The sequence below is a fragment of the Tachypleus tridentatus genome, chromosome 2 (assembly GCF_004210375.1).
Source record: "Tachypleus tridentatus isolate NWPU-2018 chromosome 2, ASM421037v1, whole genome shotgun sequence".
Classification (NCBI taxonomy): domain Eukaryota; kingdom Metazoa; phylum Arthropoda; class Merostomata; order Xiphosura; family Limulidae; genus Tachypleus; species Tachypleus tridentatus.
In genome coordinates this window covers 5,308,140-5,331,901 of record NC_134826.1, presented here as the reverse complement: position 1 = coordinate 5,331,901, position 23,762 = coordinate 5,308,140, and the positions used below count along the sequence as shown (strand labels likewise).

Genomic DNA, 23,762 nt, shown 5'->3' with positions numbered 1-23,762 from the left:
ATGTATGAAAGATATTACTAAACAAAACTTGTTTGTAGGATGTATGAAAGATATTACTAAACAAAACTTGTTTGTAGGATGTATGAAAGATGTATTACTAAACAAAACTTGTTTGTAGGATGTATGAAAGATATTACTAAACAAAACTTGTTTGTAGGATGTATGAAAGATTACTAAACAAAACTTGTTTGTATTACTAAACAAAACTTGTTTGTAGGATGTATGAAAGATATTACTAAACAAAACTTGTTTGTAGGATGTATGAAAGATATTACTAAACAAAACTTGTTTGTAGGATGTATGAAAGATATTACTAAACAAAACTTGTTTGTAGGATGTATGAAAGATGATTACTAAACAAAACTTGTTTGTAGGATGTATGAAAGGTGATTACTAAACAAAACTTGTTTGTAGGATGTATGAAAGATATTACTAAACAAAACTTGTTTGTAGGATGTATGAAAGATATTACTAAACAAAACTTGTTTGTAGGATGTATGAAAGGTATTACTAAACAAAACTTGTTTGTAGGATGTATGAAAGATATTACTAAACAAAACTTGTTTGTAGGATGTATGAAAGATATTACTAAACAAAACTTGTTTGTAGGATGTATGAAAGATATTACTAAACAAAACTTGTTTGTAGGATGTATGAAAGATATTACTAAACAAAACTTGTTTGTAGGATGTATGAAAGATGAATACTAAACAAAACTTGTTTGTAGGATGTATGAAAGGTGATTACTAAACAAAACTTGTTTGAAGGATGTATGAAAGATATTACTAAACAAAACTTGTTTGTAGGATGTATGAAATATATTACTAAACAAAACTTGTTTGTAGGATGTATGAAATATATTACTAAACAAAACTTGTTTGTAGGATGTATGAAAGATGATTACTAAACAAAACTTGTTTGTAGGATGTCTGAAAGATGATTACTAAACAAAACTTGTTTGAAGGATGTATGAAAGATATTACTAAACAAAACTTGTTTGTAGGATGTATGAAAGGTATTACTAAACAAAACTTGTTTGTAGGATGTATGAAAGATATTACTAAACAAAACTTGTTTGTAGGATGTATGAAAGATATTACTAAACAAAACTTGTTTGTAGGATGTATGAAAGATATTACTAAACAAAACTTGTTTGTAGGATGTATGAAAGATATTACTAAACAAAACTTGTTTGTAGGATGTATGAAAGATATTACTAAACAAAACTTGTTTGTAGGATGTATGAAAGATATTACTAAACAAAACTTGTTTGTAGGATGTATGAAAGATATTACTAAACAAAACTTGTTTGTAGGATGTATGAAATATATTACTAAACAAAACTTGTTTGTAGGATGTATGAAAGGTATTACTAAACAAAACTTGTTTGTAGGATGTATGAAAGATATTACTAAACAAAACTTGTTTGTAGGATGTATGAAAGATGATTACTAAACAAAACTTGTTTGTAGGATGTATGAAAGATATTACTAAACAAAACTTGTTTGTAGGATGTATGAAAGATATTACTAAACAAAACTTGTTTGTAGGATGTATGAAAGATATTACTAAACAAAACTTGTTTGTAGGATGTATGAAAGGATTACTAAACAAAACTTGTTTGTAGGATGTATGAAAGATATTACTAAACAAAACTTGTTTGTAGGATGTATGAAAGATATTACTAAACAAAACTTGTTTGTAGGATGTATGAAAGATATTACTAAACAAAACTTGTTTGTAGGATGTATGAAAGATATTACTAAACAAAACTTGTTTGTAGGATGTATGAAAGATATTACTAAACAAAACTTGTTTGTAGGATGTATGAAAGATATTACTAAACAAAACTTGTTTGTAGGATGTATGAAATATATTACTAAACAAAACTTGTTTGTAGGATGTATGAAAGGTATTACTAAACAAAACTTGTTTGTAGGATGTATGAAAGATATTACTAAACAAAACTTGTTTGTAGGATGTATGAAAGATATTACTAAACAAAACTTGTTTGTAGGATGTATGAAAGATATTACTAAACAAAACTTGTTTGTAGGATGTATGAAAGATATTACTAAACAAAACTTGTTTGTAGGATGTATGAAAGATATTACTAAACAAAACTTGTTTGTAGGATGTATGAAAGATATTACTAAACAAAACTTGTTTGTAGGATGTATGAAAGATATTACTAAACAAAACTTGTTTGTAGGATGTATGAAAGATATTACTAAACAAAACTTGTTTGTAGGATGTATGAAAGATATTACTAAACAAAACTTGTTTGTAGGATGTATGAAAGATATTACTAAACAAAACTTGTTTGTAGGATGTATGAAAGATATTACTAAAAAAACTTGTTTGTAAAACTTGTTTGTAGGATGTATGAAAGATGATTACTAAACAAAACTTGTTTGAAGGATGTATGAAAGATATTACTAAACAAAACTTGTTTGTAGGATGTATGAAAGATATTACTAAACAAAACTTGTTTGTAGGATGTATGAAAGATATTACTAAACAAAACTTGTTTGTAGGATGTATGAAAGATATTACTAAACAAAACTTGTTTGTAGGATGTATGAAAGATATTACTAAACAAAACTTGTTTGTAGGATGTATGAAAGATATTACTAAACAAAACTTGTTTGTAGGATGTATGAAAGATATTACTAAACAAAACTTGTTTGTAGGATGTATGAAAGATATTACTAAACAAAACTTGTTTGTAGGATGTATGAAAGATATTACTAAACAAAACTTGTTTGTAGGATGTATGAAATATATTACTAAACAAAACTTGTTTGTAGGATGTATGAAAGGTATTACTAAACAAAACTTGTTTGTAGGATGTATGAAAGATATTACTAAACAAAACTTGTTTGTAGGATGTATGAAAGATGATTACTAAACAAAACTTGTTTGTAGGATGTATGAAAGATATTACTAAACAAAACTTGTTTGTAGGATGTATGAAAGATATTACTAAACAAAACTTGTTTGTAGGATGTATGAAAGATATTACTAAACAAAACTTGTTTGTAGGATGTATGAAAGATGATTACTAAACAAAACTTGTTTGTAGGATGTATGAAAGATATTACTAAACAAAACTTGTTTGTAGGATGTATGAAAGATATTACTAAACAAAACTTGTTTGTAGGATGTATGAAAGATATTACTAAACAAAACTTGTTTGTAGGATGTATGAAAGATGATTACTAAACAAAACTTGTTTGTAGGATGTCTGAAAGATGATTACTAAACAAAACTTGTTTGTAGGATGTATGAAAGATGTATTACTAAACAAAACTTGTTTGTAGGATGTATGAAAGGTATTACTAAACAAAACTTGTTTGTAGGATGTATGAAAGATATTACTAAACAAAACTTGTTTGTAGGATGTATGAAAGATATTACTAAACAAAACTTGTTTGTAGGATGTATGAAAGATATTACTAAACAAAACTTGTTTGTAGGATGTATGAAGGGTATTACTAAACAAAACTTGTTTGAAGGATGTATGAAAGATATTACTAAACAAAACTTGTTTGTAGGATGTATGAAAGATGTATACTAAACAAAACTTGTTTGTAGGATGTATGAAAGATATTACTAAACAAAACTTGTTTGTAGGATGTATGAAAGATATTACTAAACAAAACTTGTTTGTAGGATGTATGAAAGGTGATTACTAAACAAAACTTGTTTGTAGGATGTATGAAAGATATTACTAAACAAAACTTGTTTGTAGGATGTATGAAAGTTTGTAGGATGTATTACTAAACAAAACTTGTTTGTAGGATGTATGAAAGATATTACTAAACAAAACTTGTTTGTAGGATGTATGAAAGATGATTACTAAACAAAACTTGTTTGTAGGATGTATGAAAGGTATTACTAAACAAAACTTGTTTGTAGGATGTATGAAAGATATTACCAAACAAAACTTGTTTGTAGGATGTATGAAAGATATTAAAACAAAACTTGTTTGTAGGATGTATGAAAGATATTACTAAACAAAACTTGTTTGTAGGATGTATGAAAGATATTACTAAACAAAACTTGTTTGTAGGATGTATGAAAGATATTACTAAACAAAACTTGTTTGTAGGATGTATGAAAGATATTACTAAACAAAACTTGTTTGTAGGATGTATGAAAGATATTACTAAACAAAACTTGTTTGTAGGATGTATGAAAGATATTACTAAACAAAACTTGTTTGTAGGATGTATGAAAGATATTACTAAACAAAACTTGTTTGTATTACTAAACAAAACTTGTTTGTAGGATGTATGAAAGATATTACTAAACAAAACTTGTTTGTAGGATGTATGAAAGATATTACTAAACAAAACTTGTTTGTAGGATGTATGAAAGATATTACTAAACAAAACTTGTTTGTAGGATGTATGAAAGATATTACTAAACAAAACTTGTTTGTAGGATGTATGAAAGATGATTACTAAACAAAACTTGTTTGTAGGATGTATAAACAAAACTTGTTTGTAGGATGTATGAAAGATATTACTAAACAAAACTTGTTTGTAGGATGTATGAAAGATATTACTAAACAAAACTTGTTTGTAGGATGTATGAAATATATTACTAAACAAAACTTGTTTGTAGGATGTATGAAATATATTACTAAACAAAACTTGTTTGTAGGATGTATGAAAGGTATTATTACTAAACAAAACTTGTTTGTAGGATGTTTGTAGGATGAAAAGATATTACTAAACAAAACTTGTTTGTAGGATGTATGAAAGATGATTACTAAACAAAACTTGTTTGTAGGATGTATGAAAGGTATTACTAAACAAAACTTGTTTGTAGGATGTATGAAAGATGATTACTAAACAAAACTTGTTTGTAGGATGTATGAAAGGTGATTACTAAACAAAACTTGTTTGTAGGATGTATGAAAGATATTACTAAACAAAACTTGTTTGTAGGATGTATGAAAGATATTACTAAACAAAACTTGTTTGTAGGATGTATGAAAGGTATTACTAAACAAAACTTGTTTGTAGGATGTATGAAAGATATTACTAAACAAAACTTGTTTGTAGGATGTATGAAAGATGATTACTAAACAAAACTTGTTTGTAGGATGTATGAAAGGTGATTACTAAACAAAACTTGTTTGAAGGATGTCTGAAAGATATTACTAAACAAAACTTGTTTGTAGGATGTATGAAAGGTGATTACTAAACAAAACTTGTTTGAAGGATGTATGAAAGATATTACTAAACAAAACTTGTTTGTAGGATGTATGAAAGGTATTACTAAACAAAACTTGTTTGTAGGATGTATGAAAGATATTACTAAACAAAACTTGTTTGTAGGATGTATGAAATATACTAAACAAAACTTGTTTGTAGGATGTATGAAAGATATTACTAAACAAAACTTGTTTGTAGGATGTATGAAAGATGATTACTAAACAAAACTTGTTTGTAGGATGTATGAAAGATGATTACTAAACAAAACTTGTTTGAAGGATGTATGAAAGATATTACTAAACAAAACTTGTTTGTAGGATGTATGAAATATATTACTAAACAAAACTTGTTTGTAGGATGTATGAAAGATATTACTAAACAAAACTTGTTTGTAGGATGTATGAAAGATATTACTAAACAAAACTTGTTTGTAGGATGTATGAAATATATTACTAAACAAAACTTGTTTGTAGGATGTATGAAAGATGATTACTAAACAAAACTTGTTTGTAGGATGTATGAAAGATATTACTAAACAAAACTTGTTTGTAGGATGTATGAAAGGTATTACTAAACAAAACTTGTTTGTAGGATGTATGAAAGGTATTACTAAACAAAACTTGTTTGTAGGATGTATGAAAGATATTACTAAACAAAACTTGTTTGTAGGATGTATGAAAGATATTACTAAACAAAACTTGTTTGTAGGATGTATGAAAGATATTACTAAACAAAACTTGTTTGTAGGATGTATGAAAGATGATTACTAAACAAAACTTGTTTGTAGGATGTATGAAAGATGATTACTAAACAAAACTTGTTTGTAGGATGTATGAAAGGTATTACTAAACAAAACTTGTTTGTAGGATGTATGAAAGGTATTACTAAACAAAACTTGTTTGTAGGATGTATGAAAGATATTACTAAACAAAACTTGTTTGTAGGATGTATGAAAGATGATTACTAAACAAAACTTGTTTGTAGGATGTATGAAAGATATTACTAAACAAAACTTGTTTGTAGGATGTATGAATTACTAATATTACTAAACAAAACTTGTTTGTAGGATGTATGAAAGATATTACTAAACAAAACTTGTTTGGATGTATGAAAGGTATTACTAAACAAAACTTGTTTGTAGGATGTATGAAAGATATTACTAAACAAAACTTGTTTGTAGGATGTATGAAAGATGATTACTAAACAAAACTTGTTTGTAGGATGTATGAAAGATATTACTAAACAAAACTTGTTTGAAGGATGTATGAAAGATATTACTAAACAAAACTTGTTTGTAGGATGTATGAAATATATTACTAAACAAAACTTGTTTGTAGGATGTATGAAAGATATTACTAAACAAAACTTGTTTGTAGGATGTATGAAAGATATTACTAAACAAAACTTGTTTGTAGGATGTCTGAAAGATGATTACTAAACAAAACTTGTTTGTAGGATGTCTGAAAGATGATTACTAAACAAAACTTGTTTGTAGGATGTCTGAAAGATGATTACTAAACAAAACTTGTTTGTAGGATGTCTGAAAGATGATTACTAAACAAAACTTGTTTGAAGGATGTATGAAAGGTATTACTGAACAATACTTGTTTGTAGGATGTATGAAAGGTATTACTAAACAAAACTTGTTTGTAGGATGTATGAAATATATTACTAAACAAAACTTGTTTGAAGGATGTATGAAAGATATTACTAAACAAAACTTGTTTGTAGGATGTATGAAATATATTACTAAACAAAACTTGTTTGAAGGATGTATGAAAGATATTACTAAACAAAACTTGTTTGAAGGATGTCTGAAAAATATTACTAAACAAAACTTGGTTGTAGGATGTATTAAAGATATTACTGAACAAAACTTGTTTGTAGGATGTATGAAATATATTACTAAACAAAACTTTATATATATATATATATACATACAGGTTATTCAGAAGATCGAATTAAAATGAAAGTAATTTATGAAAACTTGAGGATGATGAATGTTACAATATGGATAACTCTGTTATGACATTATTAAAATGTTCGTATTAGGGAAGACATTTAAAATCAAACCTGAATTGATTGTTTTTATAAAAATCATTATTGGACTATGTTGTTAAAATAGTAGAACTTGATTTAGAACGGGCTTTCACTAGCGTGTTTGTAGTTAGTACTTAGAAGGAAAAACCTTGTTACAACACGTATATCGTACAGTAACCATTAATCGCTTGTAGTATATTGATTTTACCCTTTAAGTGTTATGTCATGATGTAATGAGATTGTGTGTTGTGAATAATGTATTCTGGTCATTAACTCACAAATGCCAGTGGCTGTCTCTTGTTCGTTTCTTTGGTGGTGTCATGCTTTTTATGAGCGATAACTACATGGAGGAAAGAAGATTTTCTGAGTCGTGATTGGTTGCTTTTTATTTCTTTTGAGTGGTACTATTGATTTGTTATTTTCTCTATGTTGCCATTATTAATGTCACGTGATTAAGAATAATGTATTTCCTGTGATTGTTGGTTGTAACTCGGTTTGATCATGAACGTATTTTGTATATTTTCAATCTTTAGAATTCCTGTTTTTTATTATAATTATTCATGCATTCCTCAACAATTTAGTTACGTGGATCCATGTAAAAAATAAAGAAATGGAACGTGTTTTTATCTTCTCGGGTATAAACCTTATCCCGTACATGATAGCTCTCTCTAAATATCCAAATACGTTATCATTAGTTAATACAATGCAACATGCTTCACGAAGAAAATAAAACTACATCGGACAAAAACAGTTTAAACAGTAGTATGTTACAGTTCATCATTCTGTTAAAACAGCCACGAGTTTATAAGCAATAATTGTAGAGAGTCGGACTGTATAAGACATGTAAAATGAATTACTATACAAGTTAGACTGAAGTGAATTTACTTGGTTTGTAATCATAGAAACAGTAGAGTATGCAGTAAACTTACTTGATTATCAGTTAGAGAAATAGTGGAGTACGGAGTGAACTTTACTGTTTATTAAGTAGCGTAATAGTAGAGTACGGAGTGAACTTTACTGTTCATTGAGTAGCATAACAGTAGAGTACGGAGTGAACTCTACTGTTTATTAAGTAGCGTAATAGTGGAGTACGGAGTGAACTTTACTGTTTATTAAGTAGCGTAATAGTAGAGTACGGAGTGAACTTTACTGTTCATTGAGTAGCATAACAGTAGAGTACGAAGTGAACTTTACTGTTTATTAAGTAGCGTAATAGTGGAGTACGGAGGGAATTTTACTGTTTATTAAGTAGTGTAATAGTAGAGTACGGAGTGAACTTTACTGTTTATTAAGTAACGTAATAGTAGAGTACGGAGGGAATTTTACTGTTCATTGAGTAGCATAACAGTAGAGTACGGAATGAACTTTACTGTTTATTAATTAGCGTAATAGTAGAGTACGGAGGGAATTTTACTGTTCATTTAGTAGCATAACAGTAGAGTACGGAGTGAACTTTACTGTTTATTAAGTAACGTAATAGTAGAGTACGGAGGGAATTTTACTGTTCATTGAGTAGCATAACAGTAGAGTACGGAATGAACTTTACTGTTTATTAAGTAGCGTAATAGTAGAGTACGGAGGGAATTTTACTGTTCATTGAGTAGCATAACAGTAGAGACGGAGTGAACTTTACTGTTTATTAAGTAGCGTAATAGTAGAGTACGGAGGGAATTTTACTGTTTATTGAGTAGCATAATAGTAGTGTACGGAGTGACGGAGTGAACTTTACTGTTTATTAAGCAGCGTAATAGTTGAGTATGGAGTGAACATTACTGTTTATTAAGCAGCGTAATAGTTGAGTACGGAGTGAACTTTACTGTTTATTAAGCAGCGTAATAGTTGAGTACGGAGTGAAGTTTACTGTTTATTAAGCAGCGTAATAGTTGAGTATGGGTGAACTTTCTTGGCTGTTTAGCAGAGTATGGAGTCAAGTTTATTGTTGGTTAAATAGCGTAGTAACAGAGTGTGGAGCGTAATAATAGAGTACTGAGTCAAGTTTATTGTTGGTTAAATAGCGTAGTAACAGAGTATGGAGTGAAGTTTATTGTTGATTAAACAGCGTAGCCGAAGAATGTAGCTGTGTGCTGAGAATACAGGATTCAATAAAATTGTTGTTACAAATGTATTTGTATTTTGTTTTCAAGATATTTCTCCAAGTTATAATTTGTAAATTTCCAGAGAACTGCTCGTGTTATGAAACCCCACCTGATGTGTGGTGTTTCGTCTGAAAATTTGTTACTGATTATTGTTCAACATGTACTCTTACATTTTTTATTCTCTTATTTTTCACACAGTCGCCATGACGTCTCAGCCCTCTAACGAATCAGAATTACAATTGTACAGAGTTTTACAACGAGCCAACCTACTGTCATATTACGATACCTTTATTTGTCAAGGTAAGTCGATAAAGCGAAGCATACTCAATAGCTTTTATTAACTTAAGGACATAATTGGCTTGTAGCTGTTTTATAATAAGAAATGTTCAAATCGATATATTGAACTGTTAGAATGGAGAACATTATTAATGTAAATAGTGGTGTAATAAATCCAGAATAGTTTAGTGCTTACACGTGCACGTAACGATGATAGTTTAATTGGTGACAGTTTCTCATTTCTGTTCCTCAAATCGCGTGCTGGTGACTTCAGCTAATGTTGGTTGAAGTAAAGTTAAAACGTTTTCTGTTTCTTAATTTTACTAAAAGTACAGTAATTTACGGTACGTTTTTGTAGTGAGTTTCACACAACTTATGTTTTGTTTCATATAATTATGTCTAAACTTTTGAGAAACGCGGTTTGTAAATTTAACATTTATCTTTCTCTTCTTCTAGATGAATAGATGGAATTCTTCTTGAAGGGTTTTTAACATACGGTGAAAAGCACTTTAATCTGTTTTTCTGATGTGCTTTCCAGTGTATCTATGTGCTTATATTTTACCATCTTTGCTTTTTTTGTCTGTTTTTATATCTCTAATCTGTATATTTATGTCTGTCGTGATAAATACGTATTTATAATCTTGATCTTTGTTTTCATTTAAGTTTTCTGTTTTTCGTTTCCGTCTTTATGAGAAGACATTTAAAAAATGGGAGGGCCACCTGGAACTAATTATTATTTACTTTTTTAACGTTTTCGACAAGCTCGTTTTAAATGACAGATTTAAATATCTCTGTACCCTTCAGGTTAAACTATTCTAGACGATTATAAGTTATACCAAGTTTTAAGAGTTAACTGAAACAGGATCAGTGATTCTCACTGTTTTAAAAGTAGTTTTATCTAGCTTGTCGTCAAAACCCATCACATTATGAAGCTATAAAAATACAAATATTTAGTGATATCTGGCTTAAGTAAAAGTTGCCAAAAAACCAAACGAAACAAAAAAAATCTCACTAAAATCGTAACGTGGCTGTTCATTTTACCTTGTTGTTGTTTAGAGGTTTTTTGTATGAAACTGTAGGTGATTTTGATTTTTAAATGACTTGCGAAATGGTAATAAATATATCCCACTTACTTCATGTAATTCATTCCATAACAACTGTTGTTCATGAAGTTGGTTATATAAATATTGTGTCTGTTGTATCTCAGCCGGCGTGAAGAGTCGTGGTATCATAGGAATAGTCTCGTCGGCGTTCAATATGACATGTGTATTGTAGTTGAACTCATAACTTCTTAGAATTGTAATGTGCGATGAGCCACTCGTGTTCACACAAACATCATAAGTTCTACTACAAGGCTGGTAACATTACACTATTTGGTCGTACAAAAGTAGCCCGAAAGTTGGCGGTGGATGCTACGTTTCCTCTGGTCTATCAATAAATAGTTCTTTGTGTAGCCTAGTGAAAAAACCAAAAACAAAACTACGTCTTTCTTGGTATAAAACGTTTTATGTACACAATATTTAAAGTTAGTGACTGGAAGACTTTTAAAGAGTAAAACAAACATATTTTGAAAATTGTAACGTGGAGACCTGAGCTAAGGTTTGTTATAGAAGTACAAAGTTGGCTCAAAATATTTTACTTTTGAAAAGAAACAGTTCGTTATGGGTGTAACAGTTGTAAAAAGTTCCAGGTGTGTGTGAGTTTATTATTACATCACACTTTTGTCACTTTATGACCTTTATTATTACATCAAAGCAGTTGTCACTTTTTGACCTTTATTATTACATCAAAGCAATTGTCACTTTATGACCTTTATTATTACATCAAAGCAGTTGTCACTTTATGACCTTTATTCCGAATATAGTCATTATTTCTTTCAGAAATTAACTTATGATTTAAGAAGATTAATCTTATAAAATAACTCTTACAAAATTAATACACAAATAATGTCTTAATGTATTTGATAGTTATATTTAGTGTATCAATAACAGCTTTGCATCTTTGTGGCGTTATGTCTATGCATTTGTTCAAAGTCTCTGGTGTAAGTTGATTCCATTCTCCGAGAATATTTGTTTAAGACAGCTAGTACTTTTATCAAACATGGAGTCTCGTTGGATCCCAGATTTAAAACGATAAAAACCTTATAACCCGAGGGTTTTCCAAAGGTGAACCTTCCTTCCTCAGGGCTTTATTACAACTATTCCATCTACTGAAGATATTCTGAATTTTCTTAATTTGCCAGATGAGATGGGCTTTCCTTGCAAGTGTACTTAGGATCACTGACTATCTTTACAGCATGATGGGCTAACATACTATGGTATTTACACTGGTCCAACCATTACAGAGGATACAGCATGATGGGCTAACATACTATGGTATTTACACTGGTCCAACCATTACAGAGGATACAGCATGATGGGCTAACATACTATGGTATTTACACTGGTCCAACCATTACAGAGGATACAGCATGATGGGCTAACATACTATGGTATTTACACTGGTCCAACCATTACAGAGGATACAGCATGATGGGCTGACATACTATGGTATTTACACTGGTCCAACCATTACAGAGGATACAGCATGATGGGCTGACATACTATGGTATTTACACTGGTCCAACCATTACAGAGGATACAGCATGATGGGCTAACATACTGTGGTATTTACACTGGTCCAACCATTACAGAGGATACAGCATGATGGGCTAACATACTGTGGTATTTACACTGGTCCAACCATTACAGAGGATACAGCATGATGGGCTGACATACTATGGTATTTACACTGGTCCAACCATTACAGAGGATACAGCATGATGGGCTGACATACTATGGTATTTACACTGGTCCAACCATTACAGAGGATACAGCATGATGGGCTAACATACTATGGTATTTACACTGGTCCAACCATTACAGAGGATACAGCATGATGGGCTGACATACTATGGTATTTACACTGGTCCAACCATTACAGAGGATACAGCATGATGGGCTAACATACTGTGGTATTTACACTGGTCCAACCATTACAGAGGATACAGCATGATGGGCTAACATACTGTGGTATTTACACTGGTCCAACCATTACATAGGATACAGCATGATGGGCTGACATACTGTGGTATTTACACTGGTCCAACCATTACAGAGGATACAGCGTGATGGGCTAACATACTATGGTATTTACACTGGTCCAACCATTACAGAGGATCCAGCATGATGGGATAACATACTATGGTATTTACACTGGTCCAACCATTACAGAGGATACAGCATGATGGGCTGACATACTATGGTATTTACACTGGTCCAACCATTACAGAGGATACAGCATGATGGGCTGACATACTATGGTATTTACACTGGTCCAACCATTACAGAGGATACAGCATGATGGGCTAACATACTGTGGTATTTACACTGGTCCAACCATTACAGAGGATACAGCATGATGGGCTAACATACTGTGGTATTTACACTGGTCCAACCATTACAGAGGATACAGCATGATGGGCTGACATACTATGGTATTTACACTGGTCCAACCATTACAGAGGATACAGCATGATGGGCTGACATACTATGGTATTTACACTGGTCCAACCATTACAGAGGATACAGCATGATGGGCTAACATACTATGGTATTTACACTGGTCCAACCATTACAGAGGATACAGCATGATGGGCTGACATACTATGGTATTTACACTGGTCCAACCATTACAGAGGATACAGCATGATGTGCTAACATACTGTGGTATTTACACTGGTCCAACCATTACAGAGGATACAGCATGATGGGCTAACATACTGTGGTATTTACACTGGTCCAACCATTACATAGGATACAGCATGATGGGCTGACATACTGTGGTATTTACACTGGTCCAACCATTACAGAGGATACAGCGTGATGGGCTAACATACTATGGTATTTACACTGGTCCAACCATTACAGAGGATCCAGCATGATGGGATAACATACTATGGTATTTACACTGGTCCAACCATTACAGAGGATACAGCATGATGGGCTGACATACTATGGTATTTACACTGGTCCAACCATTACAGAGGATACAGCATGATGGGTTGACATACTATGGTATTTACACTGGTCCAACCATTACAGAGGATACAGCATGATGGGCTAACATACTGTGGTATTTACACTGGTCCAACCATTACAGAGGATACAGCATGATGGGCTGACATACTATGGTATTTACACTGGTCCAACCATTACAGAGGATACAGCATGATGGGCTAACATACTGTGGTATTTACACTGGTCCAACCATTACAGAGGATACAGCATGATGGGCTGACATACTATGGTATTTACACTGGTCCAACCATTACAGAGGATACAGCATGATGGGTTGACATACTATGGTATTTACACTGGTCCAACCATTACAGAGGATACAGCATGATGGGCTAACATACTGTGGTATTTACACTGGTCCAACCATTACAGAGGATACAGCATGATGGGCTAACATACTATGGTATTTACACTGGTCCAACCATTACTTCTTTGTACTCTCATTGATTCTTTGTATTCATACTGATTGTTAGAAAAGGGTTCAGATTGGTCTCTAAGCATCTTGTGCTACTGTTCCAAAGACGTCTATTTCACAGAAGCTAGTCTCTTTGGGCAGTAATGTCTTTCTTGCTTTGAAATATCCCATCTTCAAATTATTTTTGAAAGTAAACTTCTTGATTGGTTTGTTTTGAATTTCACGCGAAAGACATTGGGCAGTAATGTCTTTCTTGCTTTGAAATATCCCATCTTCAAATTATTTTTGAAAGTAAACTTCTTGATTGGTTTGTTTTGAATTTCACGCGAAGCGACTCGAGGGCTATCTGCGCTAGCCGTCCCTAATTTAGCAGTGTAAGACTAGAGGAAAGGCAGCTAGTCATCACCACCCACCGCCAACTCTTGGGCTACTCTTTTACCAACGAATAGTAGGACTGACCGTCACATAATAACGCCCCCACGGCTGAAAGGGCGAACATGTTTGGTATGACGGGGATTCGAACCCGCGACCCTCGGATTACGAGTTGAGTGCCTTAACCTCCTGGCCATCTTGCACTTCTTGAACTTAACCACTTGGCCATCTTGTACTTCTCAAACTTAACCACCTGGCCATTTTGCACTTCTTGAACTTAACCACCTGGCCATCTTGTATTTCTTGAACGTAACCACCTGGCCATCTTGTACTTCTTGAATTTTAATTTGTATATTTCTTGTTGATGTCAGCAATTTTTTTTTCAATGTTTTTATTTGGTTCTTCAGGAAATTAATTTTAGGAACGTAGTATCTCTTCCAGTGAACTTTGAGATTTCTGTTTTCTTTATGGCTGGTATTACAGGACTTCAGATCCTTGTGTTATGTCCAGTAGCATACTTGGTGAACAGATGATGTCTTTTGCAATTGTTTTAAACTCCAACCAGAATTATGCAAATATTTGTTTATGACTCTCTCATAGGGTGTTAATTCTATCCGTTTTGGTATTTCAATGGAAACATCACACTACATTGACTGTACTTGACGTTATTTTGAGAAGAGAAACTCATCTGTCTTATACCTGAGAACGTTGACTGGTACAGAATCTAAAGACAGTCATGTGTGACAAAGTTGCATCACTTTGTATATAGACACGTGGAAGAACTTCTTAGAAATATCCAGTTATTTGTGGCTGTGTGTGGCGTTCTCTCTTAAAGTTTTAAATTAATTAACTGTATAACGTATTAAAATTGATGGGTTTAGCGAGAAAATACATAATATGCCTATTTTTATTTCCCCCCACTGACATAGCGGTATGTCTGCGGGTTCATCCTCCTCCTGACCGGGTTTCGATACCCATGGTGGGCAGAGCAGAGATAGCCCATTGTGCAGCTTAATTCTAAACAAACAAAACATTTTAGTATTTCGTCGGAACAAGAAATGAAAACTTCTGTAACAATGTGGTATTTTTACATTGCTGTGTACGTTATGAAAGTTTTATAAGGATCGTGTGTGTAATGTTATCAGAACTCTACATAGAAAGGAAAGCGTTTACAACAAAGGAAAGAAATAGGAAATATTTTTGGAAATCTCGAAAACAAAGGAACACACATACACACACACACATATATAACGTTTTGTATGATATTCAGTTTTAGAACTAGTTTTTGATGATATACAACTTTTTATATGATATTCAATTTTAGGACCAGTTTTTGATGTTTTCTCTTGCATAAATACTGTAAGAGGACAATATATTCTGTTTCATGCCAAGGATAAAGAATGTGCTAGAATCGACGATTTTAAAGGTTTTAGTGTTAAAATTGGAATTGAAAATCTTTTATTTAACGTTTATTCGGTTTTAGGAAAAAAATGTTTTTTTTAAAAAAAACGTTAATTTTAAAACGTATGTTTAATAATAGATAACTTTTGTAATGCTATAAAGAAATGATGGACAAAGTTTATTACAGGAATTAGTAAACTGGATGAAATTCTAACATGTTTAACAATAGTAATTAACAAACATGTAGCTTCTTTGTTTTTTCCGATTGAAATTCCTTCCTTATCTCGATTACGATCTCTAAATTAGGATAATGTCATTTATAAATTATTTTAATTCAAATACCATTACGTTGTTGTCAGTGTTCACTATAACAATACAAGTATAATGTGTTTGACATTTACTTATTTCCTTCTACGGATCAAATTACTTTTTTTGTTTTACACAATTTGTAAAATATTCATTTCTGCTAATATTTGGTAACAACATTGTGATGTCATAAATTGTCGATAGATAGCGACACTTGTAGCGTACAATGTGGCATTTTCAGATACACCCCTTTCCTCGACTTTTTATTCATTTTCTTTCAAAATAGAGTACATTGTCACATGAGAGGTAATACATTGTTGGGAAGCTCATGACCTGAAGACGTGACGTTATTCATGCCACTGGCACGCAAAGTAAAGCCCAAGGCAAAATCGATTAATTCATGGTAGAACTTCAGAGAAAGAGATCTAGGACTGTAAGAAATCTGATGAATAAGGGTGGGGTAAATATCCTCACAGAAAATCGGCTACTCGAGTGATATCTACGTTAACCGTCTCTAATTTAGCAGTGATAGATTAGAGAGGAGGTAGCTAGTCCACGTCACCTATCTCCAACTCTTGGGCTACTCAACGAATAGTAGGATTAATTAACTATTATAATGACCCCACGAGCATGTAGAAAAACATTAACATAGTCAGTAGATATACCTGCACTAGATGATAATAGTCCTTTGGTGTTGGTTTCCTACTCTGTTTACTATAGGCGAAACATTGTGGCTGATGGTTGGTTAGTTCACTCAACTCACACTATTCGTTGGTAGAAAGTAGCCCAGAAGTTGGTGGTATTGGCTAGCTTCTCGCTGTTTAATATATCACTTCCACATTAGAGAAGATTAGCGAAAATATTTTTAGAATAGTTCTGCGCGAAATTCAACAAACAAACAAACCGAAATTTCGTTTTACAAATGAACACGCCACCGCAACGTCATACGTGATTTTATAATTTTTTTTACTTATATAAATATATCATCTCTGTTATTCCTTTTCATATAGAAATTTTATTTTTGCTAAAATATTATTTAAAAAATGAATTTAAATTGAGTGATTCCCTTGAAAAACAATTCAAGTTTACGTTTTGTGATGTGAATAGTAAGCTAGAATTAGGGTTAAAGGAACATGAAAAATGGTGATGATAAAAAAAGCCTTGTATCACGGTTGGGAAGGCAGGGTAAGTTGATCTAACTAGGAAGGCAGGGTAATTTGATCTAATTAGGAAGGCAGGGTAATTTGATCTAACTAGGAAGTCAGGGTAATTTCATCTAACTAGGAAGGCAGGGAAATTTCATCTAACTAGGAAGGTAGGGTAATTTCATCTAATTAGGAAGTCAGGGTAATTTCATCTGATTAGGAAGGCAGGGTAATTTCATCTAATTAGGAAAGCAGGGTAATTTCATCTAACCAGGAAGACAGGTAAATTTCATCTAACTAGGAAGGTAGGGTAATTTCATCTAATTAGGAAGGCAGGGTAATTTCATCTAACTAGGAAGGCAGGGTAATTTCATTTAATTAGGAAGGCAGGGTAATTTCATATTACTAGGAAGGCTGGGTAATTTCATCTAACTAGGAAGGCAGGGTAATTTCATCTAATTAGGAAGGCATGGTAATTTCATCTAACTAGGAAGGCAGGGTAATTTCATCTAACTAGGAAGGCAGGGTAATTTCATCTAACTAGGAAGGCAGGGTAATTTCATCTAACTAGGAAGGCAGGGAAATTTCATCTAACTAGGAAGTGAGGGTAATTTCATCCAACTAGGAAGGCAGGGTAATTTCATCTAACTAGACTACAGGTATTTTTATTTTTATAAAGAAATCATGAATATAATGGAAAACTTCATCCACCATTACGACCAATAATGTCCACATATGAATCGTTTAATTACAATCTTAGTAAATACAGAGCATGGGGATTCTCCAAATATGTAACATCAGCCAGCTCATTTATCAAAGACTCTTTTAATTTCAAGTCTAATCTATATCAACTTAATCATAAAGCCTTAATGGCCAGTTTCGATGTTATATCCCTCTTTACAGAAGTTCCAACCACTGAAGTCTGCAAGATAGCCTTAGAACTCTATATCCGAGACCCTAACCCAACTATAGACATTTCCAGTAACCAATTAGCAACCCTCATAGAATTCCCCACGATAAAGACAAACTTCATGTTCAACAACCAAAACTATATACAAACAAATGGCCTAAACATGGGCAACCCAGTATTACCAGTTCTAGCCAATATTTTTATGACACAAGTTGAAACACAAGCAATTAACACAGCATTACATCCACCACTATACTGGTACAGATATGTAGATGACACGGTTGCGGGATACAGATCTACAGAACACATACTTAATTTTTTCAGTCACATTAACTCTATACATCCCAACATTAACTTCACATGTGAACAGGAAGAAAGCAATCAAATATCATTTCTTAACCTCAAGATTACAAAACCCGACACACAATTCAAAACAGAAATCCACCGAAAATCACCCATACTGGACTATACATTCCTTGGGACTCAGCACATGAAACAAAACAAAAACTCAACATACTAAGAAACCAAATAAACACAGCCATAAAACTATGCTCACCAGATAAAATTAACGATGAATTAGACAAAATAAAACAATACTTCATCAACATCAATAAGTTTCCTCCACAAATCGTAGAAAACATTATACACACACACCTAGACAGAAAGCAAAATCAACCAACAAAAGTAAATATATCTCACGAATCAAAAAATCACAAAACCATATACTGCTGTATACCATATATTCCTGACATCAGCAAACAAATAACCAACATTTGGAAAAAATTAGTAACAAAATATGACATTCCAGTTAATACCAAATTTATTCAAAAACGAGGCACAAAACTGAGGTCAATACTATGTAAAAACTACACTGACAAACACCACACCAACATTATTTATAAAATACAATGTGATAACTGCCACGACTTCTATATTGGAGAAACAAGTAGAAAAATGGAAACCAGATTAAAAAAACATAAAAAGTCACCTTCACACGTTTTCGAACACTGCAAGTCAAATAAACACAACATAACCATAGAAAACACTCAAATACTAAATAAAGAAACAAACATAAACAAACGCAAAATTAAAGAAGCCTTACTTATACAACAACTTAAACCCAAATAAACTAATATAAAGGAACGCCTTTATACCTATATTAATATAATAATAATAATAAAAAATAAATAAATAAATAAATAAAATTATATATTCAAACATTAACACCGCTCTCTACATTCCGACACTCAGTTACACAACCCCTTTCAAACATGTGGTCAGCTTCCGGTCAGTTACCTCTTTCTTTGTGAACCTGACAATGACCGAAGAAGGTCGAAACGTTGTTCGCTCTTCTACGTAAAATATTTTCTCAACCCACACGAGTCGTTTTTACATATATATTTCTCTACAAGTGGGTTTTCTCGACATCACTGAATGGAAAACTTGGTTTGGGTGACATTAGTCCAGACGTTGGTTTAAAGAATCAAAGAAAGCAAGTTTTTCCTCGAGAAAAATGTTTGTTTATTTTTTTGTAATTTCGCGCAAAGCTACACAGGGGCTATCTGCGTTAGCCGTCCCTAATTTAGCAATGTGGGATTAAAGGGAAGGCAGCTAGTCATTACCACCAACCGCCAACTCTTGGGCTACTCTGTTATCAACGAATAGTGGGATTAATCGTCACATTATAACGCCCCCACGGCTGAAAAGGCGAGCATGTCTAGTGCGACGAAGATTCGAACCCGCGACCCTCAGATTACGAGTCGAACGCCTTAACCCACAGTATGTATTGCAACGTCTGTTTGGTTGTTGTTGTTTGAAAAACTGACAGCCTTTAAACTACACCTACGAACTGAAGGTCCGGGTCCCAGTCCGTGTAATACCACCAAATATCTCTCTGGATTTAATCTTTGAGTGTGTTATATCACAGTGGACAGCGGTGCTCTTGATCGACTGATTTCTGGCTGGTCAGTCGTTAATTATATTAACGTATAGGGTTAGTATCTTAGTAGCAGAAGCAGTAGCATTGTTATAAATACAAAATAACCAAACTGTGAGACTTAGCTGTAAAGTGTTCGGCTGGGGTGATTTTATTGTAACTTTGACATATGACAAACGGAAACATAATCCTACCACTGATATTGAAGATATTGCAATATGAAAACTAAATCATCATCCTACCATTGAAGACTTGGAGATATATCACAAACTGAACCATTATCTTACCAGTCGTGTGATATTAAAAGATATATATCACAAACTGAACCATTATCTTACCAGTCGTGTGATATTAAGATATATATCACAAACTGAACCATCATTTTACCAGTCATGTGATATTAAGAGATATATATCACAAACTGAACCATCATTTTACCAGTCGTGTGATATTAAAAGATATATATCACAAACTGAACCATCATCTTACCAGTCGTGTGATATTAAAAGATATATATCACAAACTGAACCATCATCTTACCAGTCGTGTGATATTAAAAGATATATATCACAAACTGAACCATCATCTTACCAGTCGTGTGATATTAAGAGAGATGTATTACAAATTTCACTGTTATCTTACCAGTGATACTGAAAGAGGTATACACAAACTGAACTATAAGATGAATACACACAGGTATAAAAACAAATAAATGTCATATATACAAGCCTAACTTAGTCTTTAGTACTGGAACATCGGAAGGAGAAATGAAATACCCGAAATACCAGGAAGTATTGATACATGTTGTTCACAAGTATAGTTATTCTCAATAAAAGTGTACGGTTAAAAAAGCAAAGCCTTAAATAATGAAAACGTTAGCTTAGGACAATACAAGTTCATGTAGCAGTGGTTTTCAAATTTCACCACTTTCCTCTACAATAAATTCTTGTTAGGACTAACGGGATGCTATTTCTTGTTGGACCAGCCCGCAAATCACCTGGAAGACACTTTCGGACCACACTTTGAGAACCATTAATATCGAGTAATTAAAAATAAAAATAACACTTTGATAAAAATTAGTAAGGAACTTTTATTATGTTCTGATTTGTCACAGGTTTTCGAATACGATTTGTCTAATAACCGTGTTTCATAGACCACTTTTGTAGTAAAGTGTTGAGATGATTTTGGCGACTACCCCTGAATCCATCCAAGTCTAATTTCCAGGTGGCGTTACAAGCATTTGCCATATGTAATGTAGTTTTGTGAAAACAGTTTTCCCCTCAGTCCTTGTAAAAGGGATGAAATTGTAAGATGTTCACAGTACTTTGGTCCCTTGGTAGATTTAAACACTTAGATTCGGGGTTCGATTCGTCGCAGTGAACACAAAGGATAGCCCAGTGTGGTTTTTCTAAGAAACCAAATAAACCAGAATTCTTCAGTAGCTCTCGCCCTATCCTTTTTGTTGTTGGTCGTGGTGACTTACAGTTCGTGATTATAACAGTTCGATTCTGATTAGCAGTCATTCTTTCATTATCACTGTTGATGGACAAGTCGTGCCCATGTCAGTTGTGTGGGGAAGTGTGGAAGGTTGTTTTTAAAAATACAAACTCAGATAAACAATAACTATAGACACTTCACTAGCGAAGTGATATGTAACAACAATAGCTATTCCAGTATACGCATAGGTCCACCCTTTGTAATGACAACATAATTTAGTCGAACACCAATGTAAATAGATTCAACACCAGTTAACCTTGTGGTATAGCTCTGGATTTCGGTGCAGTTACACCGGATTTGAATTCTTCCAATATCGTAATATAATTAAGCTGTGGGCATGCTATAAAGATGACGGGTAATCGCTTAGCTTGGACAGTGGATAATAGCGTGCTGCTGTCATTTGGTCAGGTAGCTCAAAATTAAAGATGACGATAGATGGCGTTTGTATCTTCCCTGTCTGTTGAAAGTGATAATGGCTTTAATAATTTGAAATAACATCTGTTTTACCTGGTAGGAATAATTCCGTTGAACAGCTACCAATTGCTTTATCTTATCATTATGTTCGATATATTAAACTAAACATAACTTAAGTTCTGTAATTATTTCACAAAATATCCTTTATAACTCCCAAGAAGATAATAAATGTATATCAGTAAGAGAAAAAGCACAGGGAACATTGCCATTTTCTTCACTGTTGTAAAATATTAAATGAACTGTGTATAACTGTACATCTAGTCAGACACTAAACAGTCCTACGTAATTTCTCCAAAACGTTTCGCATATAGTTCATTAGCAGTTATACTTCTAACGTCTTCGAACTCCCGTGTATGTATACTCTAAAATAAAATAATCTTTAAACTGAATACAGAAAGCATTAGTTCAGTATTTTTCCCGCAGGTGGAGACGATGTCCAACAGCTATGTGAAGCTGGGGAAGATGAGTTTCTGGAGATAATGGCCCTGGTTGGGATGGCTAGTAAACCTCTTCACGTTCGGCGTCTTCAGAAAGCTCTACAAGAATGGGTAAACAATCCTGGTAGGTGACTCGAGAGCTTTCTCATTTACAAGTTTAAACCAGATTCCTTTAATGACCTTACTTATATGATACACGTGTGGTTGGTATGTTATGAAAGCTCGAGTTGAAGTTGGTAAATACTCTGAATGTTTTCACCTTTTGATTTGTTTTTTTGTCTTTCAGATTATTTTAAATTAGTTCTTTATTATTATTTTTTCGTCAAGTAAACCGTGTTACTCCTAAGCTATTTTAGTGGTTGAAAATTTTAGTTAACTAATATTTAAGCGATTACAGGGGAAAAAATACTTAAAACATGTTATGTCGCCAGAGGGCTGGCCGATATAAAACTGTAGTGCAGTGAAAACATTGTAGAATTTAAAGTCGCCGTGTAGAAGAATAGTTGGTAAAAATATTCACACGAATATCATTATTCTGTGGTATCGCATTCAGAGTTAATATCATTATTTTGTGGTATCTCATTCAGAGTTAATATCATTATTTTGTGGTATCTCATTCAGAGTTAATATCATTATTCTTGATGTACAGGAACTGATCGTAAGCGTAGTAGCGTACAGTCTCATGGATGTAGGTTTTAAAAGACCTAGAATCTCGAAGTTTCCCAGTAGTCAACTGTTCTCCTTACATATTCGAAAGCACTAGAATTTATGGATCTTTTGAAATTTAACTTGACATTTCGGAGATCCCTTGCGCTAATTCTGTCATCATAACCGTATATGTGATATCTAGTTATACAGTGCTATAGGACATACTAAATCTATATAGGTATAATAGTACTCTCTTGTATGCCAAGGCATGAATGGATCGTAAACCAGAATTCATACGGAGGTTTATTGAGTCCATGCAGGGGTACATAAAAACATTCAGTTTTGCAATTTGCGATTTTAATGGGCGTTTTTTATAGTTACATATAAGGGATGCAACTTTTAATGTTCTAAGATAACCTTTCATTAATCATGAATTTACATAACTTCCATCCAGAAGGACGAA

General features: G+C 32.7%; 1 pseudogene across 1 annotated transcript in view; it reads left to right on the top strand.

Moving 5' to 3' along the window:
- The window catches only part of LOC143237506 (uncharacterized), a 167,795-nt pseudogene that overhangs the window by 60,526 nt on the left and 83,507 nt on the right, over positions 1–23,762 (top strand). The window contains exons 4-5 of the transcript XR_013020117.1: positions 9,563–9,664; positions 22,638–22,775. The product of XR_013020117.1 is annotated as an uncharacterized LOC143237506 (transcript). The remainder of the gene's footprint in view (positions 1–9,562; positions 9,665–22,637; positions 22,776–23,762) is intronic.